The 21,605-nt window shown below is 38.0% G+C and overlaps 1 non-coding gene and 1 pseudogene across 1 annotated transcript; both read left to right on the top strand.

The window, feature by feature from the left end:
- The first annotated feature begins 19,202 nt into the window (after positions 1 to 19,202).
- On the top strand, positions 19,203 to 19,252 carry LOC129025536 (U7 small nuclear RNA; annotated as a pseudogene).
- A 1,566-nt stretch (positions 19,253 to 20,818) lies between these two features.
- Positions 20,819 to 20,878, top strand: LOC129025530 (U7 small nuclear RNA). The gene has a single exon (XR_008497280.1). It is a non-coding gene; the product is annotated as a U7 small nuclear RNA (small nuclear RNA).
- Positions 20,879 to 21,605: the final 727 nt, after the last annotated feature.

The following is a 21,605-nucleotide window of genomic DNA, read 5'->3' as shown; positions in this document are numbered from 1 at the left end:
TCTAGCCATACTCTTGAAATTTTTGCTGTGTATGTGAGTGTACAGTTCAGAAAACCAGTTTATCTAGGCATCTGGATCTAAAGATTTGAGAAGTTTGTTTTTTAATCTTGATATTCATAAATCTTTTAAAATGAGCTGGTCTTTGTTTTCATGACCACTCTGTTTAATACTGTGAATGGCAGGAGTGTTGTGAGCATATTCTATTCTCTTATTTACATAAAATTGCCAAAACAAATTGTTCATTAAAAAGAAAAGAGCAGTACTGATGAAAATTTGCATAATTATGCTTTGTAAAATGATATCTTGCTAATGCTTCATTAATGAATATTTTTCAGTGTCCTACAAAAAAAACCTACTTTACATTTGAATATTGAAGTTTGTTCACCTGCAAACACTTGGTTGAAATCAAATACTTTGCTCAATTATTTTCCTTTTTCCCCTTGCTATTATAAAAAAGGGTATTTCTTCTTTTGAATGGACACATAATGTACCTTTATGTTTAACAATCCTTAGAAGTCATCTCTAGCATAGTGAAAAAGACTAACCTTTCTTTTGTAAAACCCTTTCTATTTGATGTAAAATATAAGAATGTGCTGCATTGGCATGTTAGAACTTAATAGTTTTGCCAGCTATAACAACAACAGATCCTCTTCATTTGTTCTCTAATTTCAAAACTTTTCTTTAATTTTTAAGTTTTTTATTGTGGTAAAGTACACACAAAATTTACCATTCTAACCATGATAAAGTATACAATTCTGACATTTAGTACATTCACAATATTGTGCAGTCACCATTATGTAGTTCCAGAACATTTTCATCAACTCTAAAGGAAACTTGGCACCATTAAGCAGTCATTTCCCATTCCCCCTTTCACCCAGCCTCTGGAAACCACTGCTTTCTGTCTCTCTGGATTTGCCTATTCTGGATATTTCCTATCAATGGAATCATTATGTGACTTTTTGTATCTGGTTTCTTTCACTTAGCATGATGTTTTCAAGGTTCCTCCACATCATATGTATTGATACTGCATTCCTTTTTATGGCTGAATAATAGCATGTTGGACATTTGTGTTGTACAAGGTGTTGGACATTTGTATGGTTTCCACCTTCTGGCTGTTGTGTGTAATGCTGCTATGAAGATTTGTTTACAATTATCTGTTCAAGTCCCTGTTTTAAAATCTTTTGGGAATATACCTAGGAGTGAAATTGCTGGGTTATATGATAGTTTTGTGCTTAACTTCTCAACGAACCACTAAACTTTTCCACAGCAGCTACACCATTTTCTGTTCCCACCAGCAATGTATTTCTCCAGTTTCTCCACATGCTCAACACTTGCCGTTTTCTGGTTTTCAGGTATTATCATAATCATTTCAGTGTGAAGTGGTAGTTCATTGTGATTTTGAATCTCATTTCTTTAATGACTAATAATGTTGACCATCTTTTTATGTGGTTATTGGCCATTTGTATGTTTTCTTTGGAGAAATGTCTATTCACATTTTTTGGCTGTTTTTTAAATAGGTTGTTTGTCTTTTTGTTGAGTTGTAAGAATTCTTTTTATAGTCTAATAGTTTCTCCGGTTCTGTGAATTGCCTTCTCACTCACTTAGTGGTGACCTTTGCACATGAGTTTTTAATTTTAATGAAGTCTAGTTTATTTTTTATCTGTTGTTGTGCTTTTGGTGTCATACTTTTTTTTTTATTTTCACTTATAAGCTGTCGATATGTCATGGTGTCATATTTAAGAAACAATTGCCAAATCAATGCTCATGGTTTTACCCCTGTGTTTTCTTATAAGAGTTTTACAGTTTTATTTCTTATGTTTAGGTCTTTGATCTCGAGTTAGTTTCTGTATATGATATGAAGTAAATGTTTAACTTTATTCTTTTGCATGTGGTTATCTAGTTGTCGCAGCACCATTTGTCAAAGAGGCTATTCTTTCTCCCACTGAATAATCTTATCCACCCTTGTTGAAGATCAATTGGCCATAGCTGTATGGGATTATTTCTTTTATATATATATGTATATACTTTAAGTTCTAGGGTACATGTGCACAACGTGCAGGTTTGTTACATATGTATACATGTGCCATGTTGGTGTGCTGCACCCATTAACTCATCATTTACATTAGGCATATCTCCTAATGCTGTCCCTACCCCCTCCCCCCACCCCACGACAGGCCCCGGTGTGTGATGTTCCCCTTCCTGTGTCCAAGTGTTCTCATTGTTCAATTCCCACCTATGAGTGAGAACATACGGTGTTTGGTTTTCTTTCTTTGCGATAGTTTGCTCAGAATGATGGTTTCCATCTTCATCCGTGTCCCTACAAAGGACATGAACTCATCCTTTTTTATGGCTGCATAGTATTCCGTGGTATATATGTGCCACATTTTCTTAATCCAGTCTATCATTGAGAGACATTTGGATTGGTCAAAGTCTTTGCTATTGTGAATAGTGCCACAATAAACATACGTGTGCATGTGTCTTTATAGCAGCATGCTTTATAATCCTTTGGGTATATACCCAGTAATGGGATGGCTGGGTCAAATGGTATTTCTAGTTCTGGATCCCTGAGGAATCGCCACACTGTCTTCCACAATGGTTGAACTAGTTTACAGTCCCACCAACAGTGTAAAAGTGTTCCTATTTTTCCACATCCTCTCTAGCACCTGTTGTTTCCTGACTTTTTAATGATTGCCATTCTAACTGGTGTGAGATGGTATCTCATTGTGGTTTTGATTTGCATTTCTCTGATGGCCGGTGATGATGAGCATTTTTTCATGTGTCTGTTGGCTGCATAAATGTCTTCTTTTTAGAAGTATCTGTTCATATCCTTCGCCCACTTTTTGATGGGGTTGTTTGTTTTTTTCTTGTAAATTTGTTTGAGTTCATTGTAGATTCTGTATATTAGCCCTTTGTCAGATGAGTAGGTTGCAAACATTTTCTCCCATTCCGTAGGTTGCCTGTTCACTCTGATGGTAGTTTCTTTTGCTGTGCAGAAGCTCTTTAGTTTAATTAGATCCCATTTGTTAATTTTGGCTTTTGTTGCCATTGCTTTTGGTGTTTTAGACATGAAGTCCTTGCCCATGCCTATGTCCTGAATGGTATTGCCTAGGTTTTCTTCTAGGGTTTTTATGGTTTTAGGTCTAACATTTAAGTCTTTAATCCATCTTGAATTAATTTTTGTATAAGGTGTAAGGAAGGGATCCAGTTTCAGCTTTCTGCATATGGCTAGCCAGTTTTCCCAGCACCATTTATTAAATAGGGAATCCTTTCCCCATTTCTTGTTTTTTGTCAGGTTTGTCAAAGATCAGATGGTTGTAGATGTGTAGTATTATTTCTGAGGGCTCTGTTCTGTTCCATTGGTCTATATGTCTGTTTTGGTACCAATAGCATGCTGTTTTGGTTACGGTAGCCTTGTAGCATAGTTTGAAGTCAGGTAGCGTGATGCCTCCAGCTTTGTTCTTTTGGCTTAGGACTGACTTGGCAATGCGGGCTCTTTTTTGGTTCCGTATGAACTTTAAAGTAGTTTTTTCCAATTCTGTGAAGAAAGTCATTCGTAGCTTGATGGGGATGGCATTGAATCTATGAATTACCTTGAGCAGTATGGCCATTTTAACAATATTGATTCTTCCTATCCATGAGCATGGAATGTTCTTCCATTTGTTTGTATCCTCTTTTATTTCGTTGAGCAGTGGTTTGTAGTTCTCCTTGAAGAGGTCCTTCACATCCCTTGTAAGTTGGATTCTTAGGTATTTTATTCTTTTTGAAGCAATAGTGAATGGGAGTTCACTCATGATTTGGCTCTCTGTTTGTCTGTTATTTGGTGTATAAGAATGCTTGTGATTTTTGCACATTGATTTTGTATCCTGAGACTTTGCTGAAGTTGCTTATCAGCTTAAGGAGATTTTGGGCTGAGACAATGGGGTTTTCTAGATATACGGTCATGTCATCTGCAAACAGGGACAATTTGACATCCTCTTTTCCTAATTGAATACCCTTTATTTCCTTCTCCTGCCTGATTGCCCTGGCCAGAACTTCCAACACTATGTTGAATAGGAGTGGTGAGAGGAGGGCATCCCTGTCTTGTGCCAGTTTTCAAAGGGAATGCTTCCAGTTTTTGCCCTTTCAGTATGATATTGGCTGTGGGTTTGTCATAACTAGCTCTTATTATTTTGAGATACGTCCCATCAATACCTAATTTATTGAGAGTTTTTAGCATGAAGGGCTGTTGAATTTTCTCAAAGGCCTTTTCTGCATCTATTGAGATAATCATGTGGTTTTTGTCATTGGTTCTCTTTATATGCTGGATTATGTTTATTGATTTGCCTATGTTGAACCAGCCTTGCATCCCAGGGATGAAGCCCACTTGATCATGGTGGATAAGCTTTTTGATGTGCTGCTGGATTCTGTTTGCCAGTATTTTATTGAGGATTTTTGTGTCGATGTTCACACGGCCGGGTACCCCTCTGAGACGAAGCTTCTAGAGGAACGATCAGGCAGCAACATTTGCTGTTCAGCAATATTCGCTGTTCTGCAGCCTCCGCTGCTGATACCCAGGCAAACAGGGTCTGGAGTGGACCTCCAGCGAACTCCAACAGACCTGCCGCTGAGGGTCCTGACTGTTAGAAGGAAAACTAACAAACAGAAAGGACGTCCATGCCAAAACCCCATGTGTATGTCACCATCATCAAAGACCAAAGGTAGATAAAACCACAGAGATGGGGTTTATTTCTTAATTCTATTCCATTCTTCTTATATGTCCATCTTACACTGGTACTACACTGTTTTGATTACTATAGCTTTTTAGTAAATTTTGAAATCAGAAGATGTGAATGTTTCACCTTTCCTCTTTTTCAAGATTGTTTTAACTATTTGGGTGCCTTACATATAATTCCATATGGATTTTAGGATCAGCTTTTCCATTTCTGCAAAAAAGGCCATTGGGATTTTGATAGGGATTGCATTGAATCTGTATATCACTTTGGGGAGTATTGTCGTCTTAACAATATGAAGTCTTCTAATCCATGAACAAAAGATGTCTTTCTGTTTTTAGGTCTTTAAAGTTTTTTTTTTCAGTAAAGTTTTATATATGTCAGTGTACTTTTCTTGTATCTCCCTAATTATGTTCCTAAATATTTTGTTCTTTTTGGTGCTATCATAAATGTAATTGTTTTCTAAATTTACTTCTCATGCTATTCATTGCCAGTGTATAACAACTGTATACAACTGATTTTTGCATGTTTATCTTGTATCCGGCATTTTTGCTGGATTTGTTTGCTAGCTCTTATGAATTTTTGTGGATTTTTAAGGAGTTTCTATTTATAGCATCTTTGCCATCTACAGTTTACTTCTTCCTTTCCATTTTGGGTGCCTTCAATTTCTTGCCTAATTTCTCTGAGTGGAGATTTCAACAGTGTTAAATACAAGTAGCTAAAGTGAGCATTCTTGACTTGTTTCTTTTCTTAGGTGGGAAGCTTTCAGTCTTTCACCATTGAGTATGATGTTACCTGTGGGTGTTTTATAAATGCCCTTTATCTTATTGAGGAAGTTTTCTTTCTCTTTTATTTAGTTTTTTAGAGATGGAGTCTCGCTCTGTCACCCAGACTAGAGTGCTATGATACAGTCATGGCTCACTACAGCCTCTACCTCCTGGGCTCAAGCAGTTCTCCCACCTCAGCCTCCCAAGTAGCTAGGACTACAGGCACCTGCCACCACACCTGGCTAATTAACATTTTTTAAATAGAGACAGGGGTCTCACTGTGTTGCCCAGACTGGTCTTGAACTCCTGGCCTCAATTGATCTGCTGTCTTGGCCTCCCAAATTGCTGGGACTACAGGAGTGAGCCACTGCCCGGCCGGAAGTTTGCTTTCATTTTTAGCTTTCTGAATGTTTTTGTCATTAAAGGGTGTTGAACTTTGTCAGATGCTTTTTCTGCATCAATTGAGATGATCATGTGGTTTATTTCCTTCATTCTATTCATGTGGTGTAATACATTGATTTGTTTTCATATGTAGAATCGCCCTTGCATTCTTGGCATAAATCCCATTTGGTCATGTTGTCTAATCCTTTTGGTATGTTGTTGGATTTGATTTGCTATTATTTTTTGAAGATCTTTGCATCTATATTCATAAGGAATATTGATCTGTACTATTCTTGCAGTATCTTTGTCCATCTTTGGTATCAGGGTAATGCTAGTGTTATACAATGAACTATCAAGTATTTGGTCTTCTGTTTTTTCTGGAAGACTTTGAGAAGGATTGGTGTTCATTCTTCTTTAACAGAATTCACCAGTGTGAAAGTCAGAGGATGAAGAGAAAAAAGAGAATTCACTAGTGAAGCTGTCCGGTACCAGGCTTTTCTTTTGGGGGATGTTTTCAATTATTTAGTATCTTACAGGTCTGTTCAGATTTTCTGTTTCTTTTTGCATCAGTTTTAGGTCATTTGTATATTTCTAGGAATTTGTATTTTTTTGTTTGTTTGTTTTTTCTTTTTTTTTTTTTTGAGATGGAGTTTCACTCTTTTCGCCCAGGCTGGAGTGCAGTGGCGTGATCTCGGCTCACTGCAACCTCTGCCTCCTGAGTTCAAGCGATTCTCCTTCCTCAGCCTCCAGAGTAGCTGGGACTATAGGCGCACACCACCACGCCCAGCTAATTTTTGTATTTTTAGTAGAGACGGGGTTTTACCATGTTGGCCAAGATGTTCTCGATCTCCTGACCTTGTGATCCACCTGCCTCGATTTTCTCTTAGATATCTAATTTGTTGGCATACAATTGTCGATAGCAATCCTTTTTTCTTTTTTTGAGACAGGGTCTCACTCTGTCACCCAGGCTGGAGTGCAGTGGCACGATGATAGCTGACTGCAGCCTAGATCTCCCAGGTTCAGGCAATTCTCCTACCTCAGCATCCCAGGTAGCTTGGACCACAGGCATTCACCACCACACCTAACTAGTTTTGTTTTGTTTTTTAATTTTTTGTAGAGATGGGGTCTTGTTGTGTTGCCCAGGCTGTTCTCAAACTCTTGAGCAATCCTCTCACCTCAGCCTCCCAAAGTGCTGGTGTTACAGGCATGAGCCATTGTGTCCAGCTTCATGGCAATCTTTTATCATCCTTTTTAATTCTGCGAGATCAGTAGTAATATCCCACTTTCATTTCTGATTTTAGTAACTTGAGTCTATTCTATGTTTTTCTTTTTCTTTTTTTTTCTTTTTTTTTTTTTTTTTGAGACAGGGTATCACTCTGTTGCCCAGGCTGGAGTGCAGTGGCACAGTCACAGCTCACTGCAGCCTAAACTCTCGGGCTTAAGCGATCTTTCTGAGTAGCTGGGACTACAGGTGCATGCCACCACACCCAGCAAATTTTTAAAAAATTTTTTGCAGAGATTGGATCTCCCTATGTTGCCCAGGCTAGTCTTGAACTCCTGGCCTGAAGCAGTCTTTCCATCTTGGTCTTATGAATTGCTGGGATTACAGGCGAGAGCCATCATACCTGGTCTGTTATTGATTTCTAATTTTACTCCATGTGGCCAGAGAAGATAGTGTATGATTTCAGTCTTGTTAAATGTATTGAGAGTTGTGTGGCCTAACATGATCTATCCTGGAGAATGTTTCATGTGGAGTTGAGAAGAATGTGTATTCTACTGTTTTGTGTGGAATGTTCTGTATGTCTACCGAGCCGAGTAGGTTTGTAGTGTTGTTCAGTTTTTCTGTTTCCTTATTGATCTTCTGTCTAGTATTATCCATTATTGAAAGTGGGGTATTGAAGTCTTCAACCATTATTGTAGAACTGTCTATTTCTCCCTTCAATTCTACCAGTTTTTACTTCATATATAGTGGGACTGTTAGGTATGTCTGTGTTTATGATTATTAATACCTTACCCCATATCAATATATATTATTGTTCTTTCTCTCTTGTAATAATAACTTTTTTACTTAAAAGTCTATTTTATCTGACATTAGTGGAGCAACCCTAGCCCTCTTTTGGTTTGGTTTGCTTGCAATGTCTTTTTCCATCCTTTCTCTTTCAACTTGTTTGTGTCTAGAACCTAAAGTGAGTTTCTTGTCGACAATTTATAGTTAGATCTTGGTTTTAAATCCATTCTGCCAATCTCGGACTTTTGAAATTAGAGAGTTTAATTTTTTTACATCTAAAATAATTACTGATGAGGAAGGATTTCTGTCATTTTGCTATTTGTTTTCTATGTATCATATTTTTTTGGTTCCTTAATAGCTTTATTACTGCTGTCTCTTGTATGTGTTTCTTTTTAAATTCATGGGTTTTTTTGTTTACTGCTGTACTTGATATATATGAAGTAACAGATACTGCATTTTTACTTATACATTTATTCTTGGTTGAATTAATTTTATAATCATAAACATCTAGTAGAAATAACATAAGCTTATTCGACTAGTAAACTCAGAATAAAAGTTGTGTGTCTGTATTATATTTAATGCTGATGCTGACAACTCTGAAGGCATTTTTTTTCCTTTTTTTTTTTTTTTAACTAAACCAACAGTATTATTTACCAAAGATTACCAGTCAAGTGAACTTGAAAAGCATTTGGGTTAGTTCTCTGTTTTCTAAGAGAATACTTAATTTATGTAAGTTTCTCTTTCTGTTCTTTTTTTTTTTTTTCTTGAGACAGTCTTGCTCTGTCGTCCAGGCTGGAGTGCAATGGCGCTATCTTGGTTCACTGCAACCTCCGCCTCCCGGGCTCAAGCAATTCTCCTGCCTCAGCCTCCCGAGTAGCTGGGACCACAGGCACATGCCACCGTACCTGGCTAATATTTGTATTTTTTGTAGAGATGGGGTTTTGCCATGTTGCCCAGCCTGTGAGCTCAGGTGATGTGTCTGCCTCGGCCTCTCAAACTGCTGGGATTACAGGCCTGAGCCACCACGCCCGGCTTTTTTTTTGACAGGTGGTCTCTGTTGCTTATACTGGAGTGCGATGGCAGGATCATAGCTCACTGTAGCCTGGAACTCCTGGGCTCAAGCAATTCTCCTGCCTCAGCCTCCTAAGTAGCTAGGACTACATGCACAAGCCACTGTGGCTAGCTAATTTTTAAATTTTCTTTTGTAGAGACGAGGATCTTGTTATGTTGCTGAGGGTGACCTTAAGCAATCCTCCTGCCTGGGCCTCCCAAAGTTCTAAGATTACAAGCCTAAGCACCACACTCGGCCAAGTTTATTTTTCTTAAAGCCAGTGAAGTAGACCTTGTTTACAAACTATGTAATACCATGGGGATAGAAAAATGTCATATCTACAGAGACATACATAAACATACAGATACAAACAGATTTTACAGCTTTCATTTAAAAATTTTAGCCATGTATCAGGTACAATAATATGAAACTAGTTTGTAAGAGAATAGCTGTATCTAAATTGTGTTTCTAGCAGATAGAGTAAGTTAAGGTTACCTACTCAGATGGCTAAAGGTTTTTACAAGTATTTGTGGAAAAGACAAGATTCTTCATTTGCCCAGTTTCCAAACAGCTCCTTTTTTTTCCTTCAGGTGAGAGTCATCTCCTTGAGATTTTCATTTCAAAAGAGATAGCCCTCAGGTCCTAGAGAAGAAATTTTACATCTCAAAGACACAGAGAAAGGATGAACGTTCTCTCCTAGGAGTTTTGTAGCATATTTGCCTATTTCCAGAGGTCAGTCTTATGAGGCTGTGGACTAAAATGTAGGTGACTGAGGAGACACCTAGTGGTTGTCTATCTCCAAAGCCCATCGGAGTGGATGAAATATCCAGTCTATTTCTAACTAGCCTTCCTTTTCTTTTTAGCCTCATGTAATTGCTTTTGGATGTCCCTAAGTCTCTTGAGAGCCAGAGTTCTACAGTTCAAGAGACTAAGGGGCTGGAGTGGGAAGGTAAAAGGTCTGACAGTAGTGGACAGAAGGATGGAAGAGATAGGGGCTTGGAGGGGGAACAGATCAAGGTTCGAAGAAACTGAATTAAAGATCGAAAGTGGCAGAAGGAGGAGCAGAAGCAACGGGGAGGAAGAGGTCTTAGCACCAGTTTGGGGAGATCTTAAGTTTTCTGAAGAAGCCAATGAAATTTCAAGTTATTAGCAAAATTGTGTCAACAAAAAGGAGTTGGCAGAGCGTATAGTTTGCAGGATTTTGAGAAAGGAATTTCAGTTGACTGAGGTTTCCATGGAAGGAACAGGATCAAAAAGAATAGAGAGTATTCCTGGCAGAATTGAACTCTTTTTTTTTTCTTTTAAACCAAAGGTGTAATCATAATATGTTTCTTGCCCAATGTGCACAGCAAATCGATATGCTGAGATGCTGGGTTACAGCAGAGAAAGAGGTTTTTGGTTTTTTGTTTTTGAGATGGAGTCTCACTCTGTCACCCAGGCTGGAGTACAGTGGCACAATCTCGGCTTACTGCAGCCCATGCCTCCCAGGTTCAAGCGATTCTCCTGCCTCAGCCTCCCGAGTAGCTGGGATTACAGGCGCATACCACCACGCCCAGCTAATTTTTGTATTTTTAGTAGAGACGGGGTATCACCATGTTGGCCAGGCTGGTCTCAAACTCCTGACCTACAGTGATCTGCCTGCCTTGGCCTCCCAAAGTGCTGGGATTACAAGTGTGAGCCACTGTGCCCGGCCGAGAAAGAAGTTTAATGGTAGGATAATTAAACAAAGAGATGGGAGGAAACCTCAAATGTATCTCCCCAAGGAATTTGAGGTTAGGGTTTTAAAGGGTTTTGGAGTGGGCCAAAGTGTGGAGATTGTTGATTGGTTGAAGAGTGCAGGATGAAGTCATAGGACTCGGAGATGAAGAAACTGTATTCTTGGCCAGGTTGACGCCTATAATCCCAACACTTTGGGGGCCCAAGGCAGGAGGATTGCTTGAGGGCAGTAGTTCAAGACTAGCCTGGCTAACATAGGGAGACCCCATCTCTACAAAAAATTTTTTTAAATTAGCTGGGTGTAGTGGTATCTACCTATAGCCCCAGCTACTAAGGAGGCTGAGGCTGGAGGATCACTTAAGCCCAGGAGTTTGAGGCTTTAGTGAGCTAGGATTGTTCCACTTCACTCCAGCCTGGCTGACGGAGCAAGACTCTATCTTAAAAAAAAGAAACAAGTATATTCTTACGCTGATTTGGTTCCTCTCTGAAGGTCTTGAAACTGGTTGGCTTCAGCCTTTCCACTGGAATTCAGGATCTGAAGAATATCTTAAGCAGTCTTTAAACGAAAGCCTTATGATTCCAATGTCAGAGATCCTATCTGTAGGAACAGTGGGAATGCAAATAGTCAGTATCTGGTACTACATGACTTTCAGCAAGAGGAAAGTGGGCCAAAGGGCAGCCTGATTAATTTTTAACTATATTTCTGTCCAGAACCTGGCATGCAATTCATGTCACCCCACTGGGGACATTTTCAGAGTGATATTTATCGAGTGACTTGACCAAAACCTATAAGCCCTTAATGGCTTAACTGTGGGTATAAGGGGTGTCTTCATAGAGGGTGCAAAGATACAGCCCTCCCCCCACTGCCAAGATCCAGAGCCACTCCCTGAGATAGCCAAAAGACAGAGAATCCTCTGAGAGCTGGCAACAGTTGGTAGGACCCTAGATACAAGTAGGGTGCAACCCCCATTTCTGTCTGGTCATATTATTGGGGGCTGCCAACCTTTCAGTTGGCTGCCTGCAAATACAGGCTTGATAACCTGTGTGCCCAGACAGGTAGAAAGCCAAGCTAAGCTTTCAGGACACAAGATGAGACCAACAGGAAAGCAAAAGCTGTCTCTGAGAGGGAAAGGATCAAGCCAGAGTCATAATCCAAAAAAATCAATTCGTACAGATGTTTTCCTCCTGCTAATCAAAGTTAGAAAGTAAGGAGCAAAGAAAAGTGTTTGCCTTCCTCTTCTCTACTAGGTGCTACAGACAGATCCAGGAGAGTTGACTTTGGTAAGAATTCTTACCCTTAGCCAGCTTCTGTCAGTTTCCCCGGGATCCCATTGGCAGGTTCCAGAGTGAGCAGGGTACCCCAGAGATCCTATCCTCATCACCAGAAACTCTAGGGGAGGAAAGATAATTTTCTCTCTACCCTTCATAGTTTTTAATTGTGATGGACTCTTGTAACAAAAGATAGATTCACAAGAGAAAAACAGTTTAACAGCTTGTACAGCAGTCCCCCCTTATCTGAGGAGAGTATGTTCCAAGACCCCTGGTAGATGCCTGAAACCACGGATAGTACCAGACCCTATATATACATTTTTTCCTATAAATACATACCTATACTTCATTTATAAATTAGACACAGTAGGAGATTAACAACAATAAAATAGGACAATTGTAACAATTTGCTAGCATTACTACTCTTGTGCTTTGGGGCCATTATTAATTAAAACAAGGGTTACTTGAACAGAAGCACTGCAGTACTGCAACAGTTGATCTGATAACCAAGATGGCTACTAAGTGACTAACGGGTGGTATATACAGTATGGATGTGCTGGACAAAGGAATGATTTGCATCTTGGGTGGGATGGAGCAGGACGGCATGAGATTCCATCATGCTATTCAGAATGGCATGGAATTTGAAAGTTAGGAATTGTTTATTTCTGGAATTTTCCATGTAATATTCTTGGACCATGCTGACCACAGGTAACTGTACCCAGGGAAAACAAAACTGCTTATAGGGGGGGGACTATTATATGCCTCATGTATACATCCAACCAGGGAAGGATGAGTAAATCTCCCCTTCTGTTGTATTTGATTGATTTTTTTTTTGTAGTATACCGTTTTGATTCTCTTCTCACTTCCTTTTATGCATATCTTTTTTTTTAAATAGAAGCAAAGTATCACTGTGTTACCCAGGCTAGACTAGAGCTCCTGGGTTCAAGTGATCCTCCCTCCTCAGCCTCCTGAGTAGCTGGGAGTATAGGTGCACGCCACCTCGCCTGGCTTCTTTTCATATATATCTTTTAGGGATTTTTTCTTAGTAGTTACCCTGGGGATTATGATGGGCATCTTAAGTTTACAACAAACTAGTATGAATTAATACTAATTTAGCTTCAATAGTATATATAAAAAACTGCTTCCATACAGCTCTACCTCTCCTCCTTTATGTAGTTATTGTCCCAAAGTACATCTTTATATATTGTGTGCCTATTTAGAGATGAAATCTTTCTCAGATTTCTTAGTCTGAAATAGCCAATGAGAGATTCTTAAGTTGAAAGCAATATAAATATCGGCACGAGTTGCTTTTAGATATTCAATTGTTTTGTGTTAATTTAAAAATCCCTTCTGTGCATAAACGCATTTTCTTTTCATTAACTATATGTCAGAAGTTTGTTCTGTTGGTTTGTTTTTGTTTGAGACAGAGTTTCACTGTCACCCAGGCTGGAGTGAAGTGGCGCAATCTTGCCTCACTGCAACCTCCGTCTCCTGGATTCAAGCTATTCTCCTGTCTCAGTCACCCGGGTAGCTGGGATTACAGGCATGCGCCACCACACCTGGCTAATTTTTGTATTTTTAGTAGAGACGGGGTTTCACCATGCTGACCAGGTTGGTCTCGAACTACTGACCTCAAGTGATCTGCCCGCCTCGGCCTCCAAAAGTGCTGGGATTATAGGCGTGAGCCACCGCGCTCAGCCTATATGTCAGAAGTTATTTTTTTAAACATTTGGCAGATAGTAAGAATTTTTTATTAAGTACAAAGAAATTTTTCCTTTGTTGATTTGTTTAAATCATTGGTATGTGAATATCTTGTGAAAGCATTTTTAAAAGTGGTCATAAGATTCTTCAGGCTGGGCGCGGTGGCTCACGCCTGTAATTCCAGCAGTTTAGGAGGCCAAGGTGGGCGGATCACCAGGTCAGGAGTTCAAGACCAGCCTTGCCAACATAGTGAAACCCCGTCTCTACTAAAAATACAAAAATTAGCTAGGCATGGTGGCGTGTGCCTATAGTCCCAGCTACTCGGGAGACTGAGGCAGGAGAATCGCTTCAATCCGGGAGGCGGAGGTTGCAGTAAGCCGAGATCATGCCGCTGCATTCCAGCTTGGGTGACAGTGTGAGACTTCTTATAAAAAAAAATTATTTGTAATGGTTAACATTATACCTAAAAGGACAGTATGGAATTTGCTGGATTTTTAAAAGATAACACAAGTGAGAAGCAAAGACAAATTTTCTTAGAATCAGGCCTACATAATGAATTAGACTTCTGTCCTAAAACACAAGCAGCAATTCAGACTATGGAATTAGCATCTTTCAAAGGTTTATTTCTAATTCCTCTTTGAGTTAAGGATTATGAGGCAGAAAGATAACTGTATAAGCATTTTCCTCTTTATCTTTCAAACATATTAAATTTTTAACATAATTTATATAATGTTCGGGGATTTCAAGTATCCTACTTAATCAATATGGTTTTGCATGTGATTGTTTAAGAGGAAATTAGATATAAACAGGTCAAATGTTTTAACCAAAACATTTGAGGTTGAAAACCTCAAGCCTCTTTGAATGCATGAGGCCTCTATTAGCCTTTTCACCCTACTCTCGTGTAGGAACTAATAAATGGAGAGTCACTTCCTTTGCAATTAAAAGGAACAAGAAAAGATTATTTCAGACCAGTATATATAATTCCTACCTAAAACAGATCACTAGATTCTGTCATCTAGGAATGAGTATTTTGGGCATATCAGGCTCTAGTATACACTAGAACATTCTGCTAATTTAATTTCTAATTTATTGTTCTAAAGCACATCATTAAAATGTACATTTTATTTTATTTTATTTTATTTTATTTTATTTTATTATTTATTTTATTTTATTTTATTTTATTATTTATTTTATTTTATTTTATTTTTTTTTTTTTGAGACAGAGTCTCGCTCTGTCACCCAGGCTGGAGTGCAGTGGCACCATTTCGGCTCACTGCAACCTCCATCTCCTGGGTTCAATCGATTCTCCTGCCTCAGCCTCCCTAGTAGCTGGGATTACAGGGGCCTGCCACCACACCTGGCTAATTTTTGCATTTTTAGTAGAGATGGGGTTTCACCATGTTGGCCAGGCTGGTCTCGAACTCCAGACTTCAAGTGATCCGCCCACCTCGGCCTCCCAGACTGCTGGGATTATAGGCATGAGCCACTGCGCCTGGCCTAAAATGTGCTTTTTAGAAGGAAGGAGTGGGATGCAAGAAGCAATGATGACCAAAGTAATTGATGAAATATATTCATATACCTAAATAAGTATTGACTAAAAATAAAAATTACTGATTTTGTTGGGGAAGATTACAATAAGAGTAGCGCTAAAATACTAGACAAGCTAACATGGAAGATGGAAGGTAAAAGTTTGGAGTTAAAATGTATTACGATCTTTGTTTTATTCAAAAGGGGAATAAAGTATATACTAACTTTGGACTGTATGCATATTAAAATTTAAGGGTACCGAGAAATCTCACCCCTAGGTATTTTCCAAGAGGAATGAAAACTAATTCTCACACAAAAGCCTGTATGTAAATGTTTATGGTAGTTTTATTTATAATTGCCAAAAACCTGAAACAACCCAAATGTCCTTCAACTGCTGAATGGGTAAATAATGGTACATCTGTGTAATGGAATACTACTACTCAGCAATATACAGGAATGAACTATTGATACATTCAACAACACAAATAACTCTGCAGTTCATTATTCTAAGTGAAAGAAGCCAAAGTCAAAAGGCTACATACAGTATAATTCCTACATTACATTATGCAAAAGGCAAACTAAGAGTGGAAAACAGATCAGTAATTAGCATGGGTGGGGGTGAGAGGAGGGATATATAAAGGGGTACTAAGAGGGAATTTGAGGCATGATGAAACTCTTTGGCATCTTAATTGTAGTAGTGTTTACACAGCTCTGCATTTGTCAAAACTCAGAGCTGTACAACAAAAATGAATTATACTGTATATAAATTAAAATATATATTTTTAGGGTGACTCAAAAAGAATTAGAATGTCTAACATCCAAACCAGTAGAAGGGGGAAACGTGATCAGTGAAACAGGGAAAGAAGGAAAGAAGCTTAGAAAAAGCAAAGTTAATACAAAGCACAAAAATAACATGGGAGAGATAGTTCCAATATAACTAATCAAAAGACCGCATACAAATCAGAAAGACAACTTACAGTCTGGGAGAAGACATTCATAGTGCATATAACCAACACAGGATTAATATTCAGAAAATATAAGTAGGTTTCATAAGTCAATAAGAAAAACAGGTAAGTTCAAAAACGAGCAAAGAATATTAATAGGTGATTCACAGAAAAGGAAACCCGAATGACCAATACATTCATAAGATCAATCTCACTATGGTCAGAGGAATGCAGAATAAAACTGTAAGGTATTGTACTTCACATGCAGCAGATTACCAAAAATGGAAAAGGCTTACAGCGATAAATGATGGCGGTGATGAGGAATGCAGTCTCATTTATGGTAGGAATATAAATTGGCACAACTACTTTGAAAAGCAATAGTAATATTTAGTAAGATCAAAGCTGCTGACACCTTATGACTGAGTAATTCTAATCTTAGGATATACATCTCACACTATGTTTGAAGAGAAATCTACAAGAATGTTTATTTCTGTATTGTCTGTAATGAGTGTTAAAAAAATGGAAACAAGCTATGAGTGTTCAACAGAATGGATGAATTGTGTTACATTTATAAAATACAGTGTTACATAACAGTTGAATGAATTAGTACTATATGTGTCAACACAGATAAATGTCTAAAACAATGGTGTGCAAAAAAGCACAGGAAAATACATCCACTCTGATACCATTTATTTAAATTTTTAAAAATTTAAAACTAAATTACTTTTTTAAAATTTAAAAATGTTTATAATATTTGAGGACACATACATATATGAGACGATTTGCTTTACCTAATATCAACAAAGTGAAGAGACAACCCACAGAATGGGAGAAAATATTTGCAAACTGCCCATGTGACCAGGGATTAATAACCAAAGTATATAAGGAGTTCAAACAACTCTAAGAATAAATCTATTTAAAAAAATGGGCAAAAGATTTGAATAGACATTACTCATAAGACATATAAATGGCAAATAGGCATATGAAAAGGTGCTCAACATCACTGGTCATCAGAGAAATGCAAATCAAAACGACAATGGAATATCATCTCACCGCAGTTAAAATAGCTTATATCCAAAAGACAGGCAATAACAAATGCTTGCAAGGATGTGGACAAAAGGGAACCCTTGTACACTGTTGGTGGGAATGTAAATTAGTACAATCACTATGGAGAACAGTTTGGAGGTTTCTCAAATAGCTAAAAATTGAGCTACCATATGATCCAGCAATTCCACTGCTGGGTATATACCCCAAAGAAAGGAAATCAGTATATTAAAGAGATATCAGCACTCCTATGTTTCTCGCAGCAGTGTTTACAACAGCTAAGATTTGGAAGTAACCTAAGTGTCCATCAAAAGATGACTGGATAAAGAAAATGTGGTACAGATACACAATGGAATACTATTCAGCCATAAAAAGAATGAGATCCTGTCATTTGCAATCACATGGATGGAACAGGAGGTCATTATGTTAAGTGAAATAACCCAGGCCCTGGAAAACTAACATCACATGTTCTCAGTTATTTGTGGGGTCTAAAAATCAAAACAATTGAACTAATGGACATAAAGAGTAGAAGGATGATTACTAGAGGCTGGGAAGCGTAGCGGGGGGAGGTGGGGAGGTGGGAATGGTGGGGAGGTGGGAATGGTTAATGGATCCCCCCAAAAAAATAAAATGAATAAAACCTACTATTTGATAGTACAATAGGATGACTATAGTCACTAATAATTGTACATTTTAAAATGACTCAGAGTGTAATTGGATTGTTTGTAACTCAGTGGATACATGCTTGAGGGGATGGATACCTCATTCTCCATGGTGTGCTTATTTCACATTGCATGCCTGTATCAAAACATCTCATGTACCCATAAATATACACACCTACTTTGTACCCACAAACATTTAAAAAAAAGAATAAAAGGAATACTATAAACAACTTTATGCTCATAAATTCAACAACATAGAAGAAATGAACCAATTCTACAAACTATAGGCCACAAACCACAAAATCACAAATGATCAAAACTGAACCAATATAATCGGAATAGTCCTATAACCATTAAATAAATTGGGTTTATAACTATAAAGCTCTCAAAAAAATAAATCTCCAGGCCCATGTAGTTTTACTGAGAATTCTACCAAACATTTGAAAAAGATTTTACACCATCTCTTCCAGAAAATAAGAGAAGGAAACACTTCCCAACTCATTTTATAAGGCGATTATTATCCTGGTACAAAATTCTAAGACAGTATCGGAAGGAAGGAAGAGAGGGAGGGAGGGAGAGAAAGGGAAGGGAAGGAGGGAGGAGAAGGGAAGGGGGAGGGAGGAAGGAAGGGAGGAAGGGAGGGAAGGAAAGGAAGGAAGGAAGAAAAGAAGAAAGGAAGGAAGGAAGGGAGCGAGGAAGGGAGGGAGGAAGGAGCTACAGACCAGTATCGCTTATGAACATAGGCACAAAAACTACTCCACAAAATATTAGCAAATAAAATATAATATTTTATGTAAACGACTATACACCGTGATCAAGTAGGATTTATTCCAGGTATTTGTACTTGTCAGGGTTCTCTAGAGAAACAGAACCAGTAGGAGATGAGAAAGAGGGAGAGAGAGACACACAAGGAATTGAGGAATAGGCTCATGGAATTATGGAGGCTGAGAAGTCCCATGATGTGTCATCTGTAAGCTGGAAACCCAGGAAAACTGTTAGTGTAATTCAGTCTGAGCTTGAAAGGTTGAGAACCAGGGAGCCAGTGGTATAAATCCCAGCCAAAGGGCTGGAGAAGATGAGATGAAATGTCTCAATTCAGGCAAGCAAACAGGAAGCAAAAAGGGCAGTTTTCTTCTTTTTCCACCTCTTGTTCTATTCAGGCCCTCAATGAATTGGATCATGCTCACCCACATCAGGGCAGGCAATCTACTTATTGAGTTCACTGATTCAAATGATAACGTCACCTGGAAACATCCTCACAGACCCAAAAATAATGTTTAATCTGAGCACCCATGGCCAGTGAAGTTGAGACATAAAATTAGCCATCACAGTACAGGCATAGCTGGGAGATGATGCAGGTTCAGTTCCAGACCATCACAATAAAGCAAATATTGCAATAAAGTGAGTCACAAAAAGAAAAAGTCAGTGTGACAGCTTTTAGAATTTGTCTAGCAGGTTTTCTGGAAAGCCTTCACAAAAAAAAGGAGAAAGAGTGCATATAAAATGCTTATGTTGATAGCATTCTGTAGTCTATTAAGTGTGCAATAGCATTATGTCTATAAAACAATGTACGTACTTTAAAAAATATTTTATTGTTAAAACATGCTATCACAGAGACACAAAGTGAGCACATGCTGTTGGAAAAATGGTGCTGATAGACTTGCTCAATGCAGAGTTGCTACAAATCTTCAATTTGTAAAAAACATAATATCTGCAAAGCACAGTAAAAAAGGTATGCCTGTATTCAAGGGTGGTTCAATACTCAAAAACCAATGTAATTCACCCTATCGATAGGCTCAAGAAAGAAAATCATATTATCATATTCATTGACACAGAGAAAACATTTGACAAAATCCAACACCCATTTATATTAAAAAAAAAAACAAAACAAAACCTTTCAGCAAGTTAGCACGATAGGGGAACTACCTTAACTTGATAAAAGGCATCTACAAAAACCCTACAAGTAACATCACAGTTAATGGTGAAAGAGTAACTGGCTTCCACCTGTTTAGAAACCAGGCATGGATGTTCATTCTCATCACTCATTCAACATAGTACTGGAAACACAACACAATAAGACAAGAAAAAGAAATAAAAAGAATACCGATTAGAAAGGAAGAATAAATCTGTCCTTACCTGAAGATGGCATGCTTTTCTATATAGAAAAGCCTAATGAATCTACCAAGCAAATAAACAACAAAAAACCCTCTACAACTAATAGGTGAGCTTGAAAGGTTGCAGGATTCAAGATTAACGTGCAAAAGCCAAATGCATTTCTATATATTAACAGAGAGCATGTGGAAACCAAAATGAAAAACACTATACCATTTATAATTGTTCCGAAGAACAGTACATACTTAGATATAAACTTAACAAAACACATACAGGATCTGTATGGTGAAAATTACAAAATACTAATGAAAGAGATCAAAGAAGACTGAAATAAATGGAGTGCCATAGCATATTTATGCATTAGAATACACAACATAGTAAAGATAGCAATTCTTCCCAAACTAATCTATAGATGTAATGCAATTCCTATCAAAATCCCAGTAAGGCTTTTTGTAGAAATAGACAAGCTTATTCTTGAAAAAGAAGAATAAAGCGGGAGGAATTACTGTATGTGATATTAAGCCCTAATATGTAGTTACAGTAATAAAGACCATGTGATATTGGTGGAAATACAGACATACAGATCAATGCAACAGAAGAAAGAACCCATCTGGTTTTTTTTTCTTCTTTTTTTATTATGGCAGAGTACATGTAACATATAGTTTGCTATTCCAACTGATTTTTGACAAAGATACAACAGCAAATCAATGGAGGAACGATAGCCTTTTTAACAAATGGTGTTGGCACAACTGGACAACTGTAAGCAAAAGAAAATGAACTTCAATCTAAATCTCACACCGTATTAAAAAAACTCAAAGTGGGCCACAGACTTAGATATAAAATGTAAAACTATAACACTTTTAGAAAAAATATAGGAGAAAATCTATGGGATTTAGGGCAAAAGCATGATTCAAAAAAGGAAAAAGTCAGTGTTACAGCCCTTTTAGAATTTGTCTAGCAGGTTTTCTGGCTTTCCAGAAAACCTCCACATAAAGAGGAAAAAGAAAAAAAGGAAAAAGTAATAAATTAGTATGAATTGAGCATTTTAATGATTCTATTTTATTGCCTTTGTTGGCTTATTAAATATAACTCTTTGTTTTGTTATTTTAGTGGTTGCTTTAGGTTTTATAGTAATACATCTTTAACCTGTTACAGTCCACCTTCTTTTTGTTTGTTTGTTTTGGAAGCAGGGTCTCACTCTGTCACCAAGGCTAGAGTGCAGTGGCACTATCACGGCTCACTGCAGCCTCAACCTCCCAGGCTCCAGCAATCCTCCTGCTGCAGCTTCCTGAGTAACTGGGACCACAGATGCACACCACCACACCTGGCTAATTTTTGTATTTTTTACAGAGACGGGGTTTCGCCATGTTGGCCAGGCTGGTCTTGAATTCCTGGAGTCAAGTGATCTACCCGCCTCAGCCTCCCAAAGTGCTGGGATTACAGGTATGAGCCACCTCTCCCATCCCAGACCTTTTATATGGCATTAATCCATTCATGAGGCCAAAGCCCTCATGACTTAATCATTTCCCCAAAAACCCCACCTCTTAATACCACCACAGTGGAGATTAAGTTTCACCATGAATTTTGAATGAAGCACATTCAAACCATACCACTATTGTTGCCATGCATTTTTTCTACATGTTATAAACTGCACAATACAATGTTATTATTTTTTTAAGCCAATATCTTATAAAGATTTAAATTATAAGAAAAA

This window comes from Pongo pygmaeus, chromosome X (genome assembly GCF_028885625.2).
Source record: "Pongo pygmaeus isolate AG05252 chromosome X, NHGRI_mPonPyg2-v2.0_pri, whole genome shotgun sequence".
In the NCBI taxonomy this organism is placed as follows: Eukaryota; Metazoa; Chordata; class Mammalia; order Primates; family Hominidae; genus Pongo; species Pongo pygmaeus.
The sequence above is the reverse complement of the archived record's forward strand: the minus strand, read 5'-3'. Positions and strand labels throughout refer to the sequence as shown.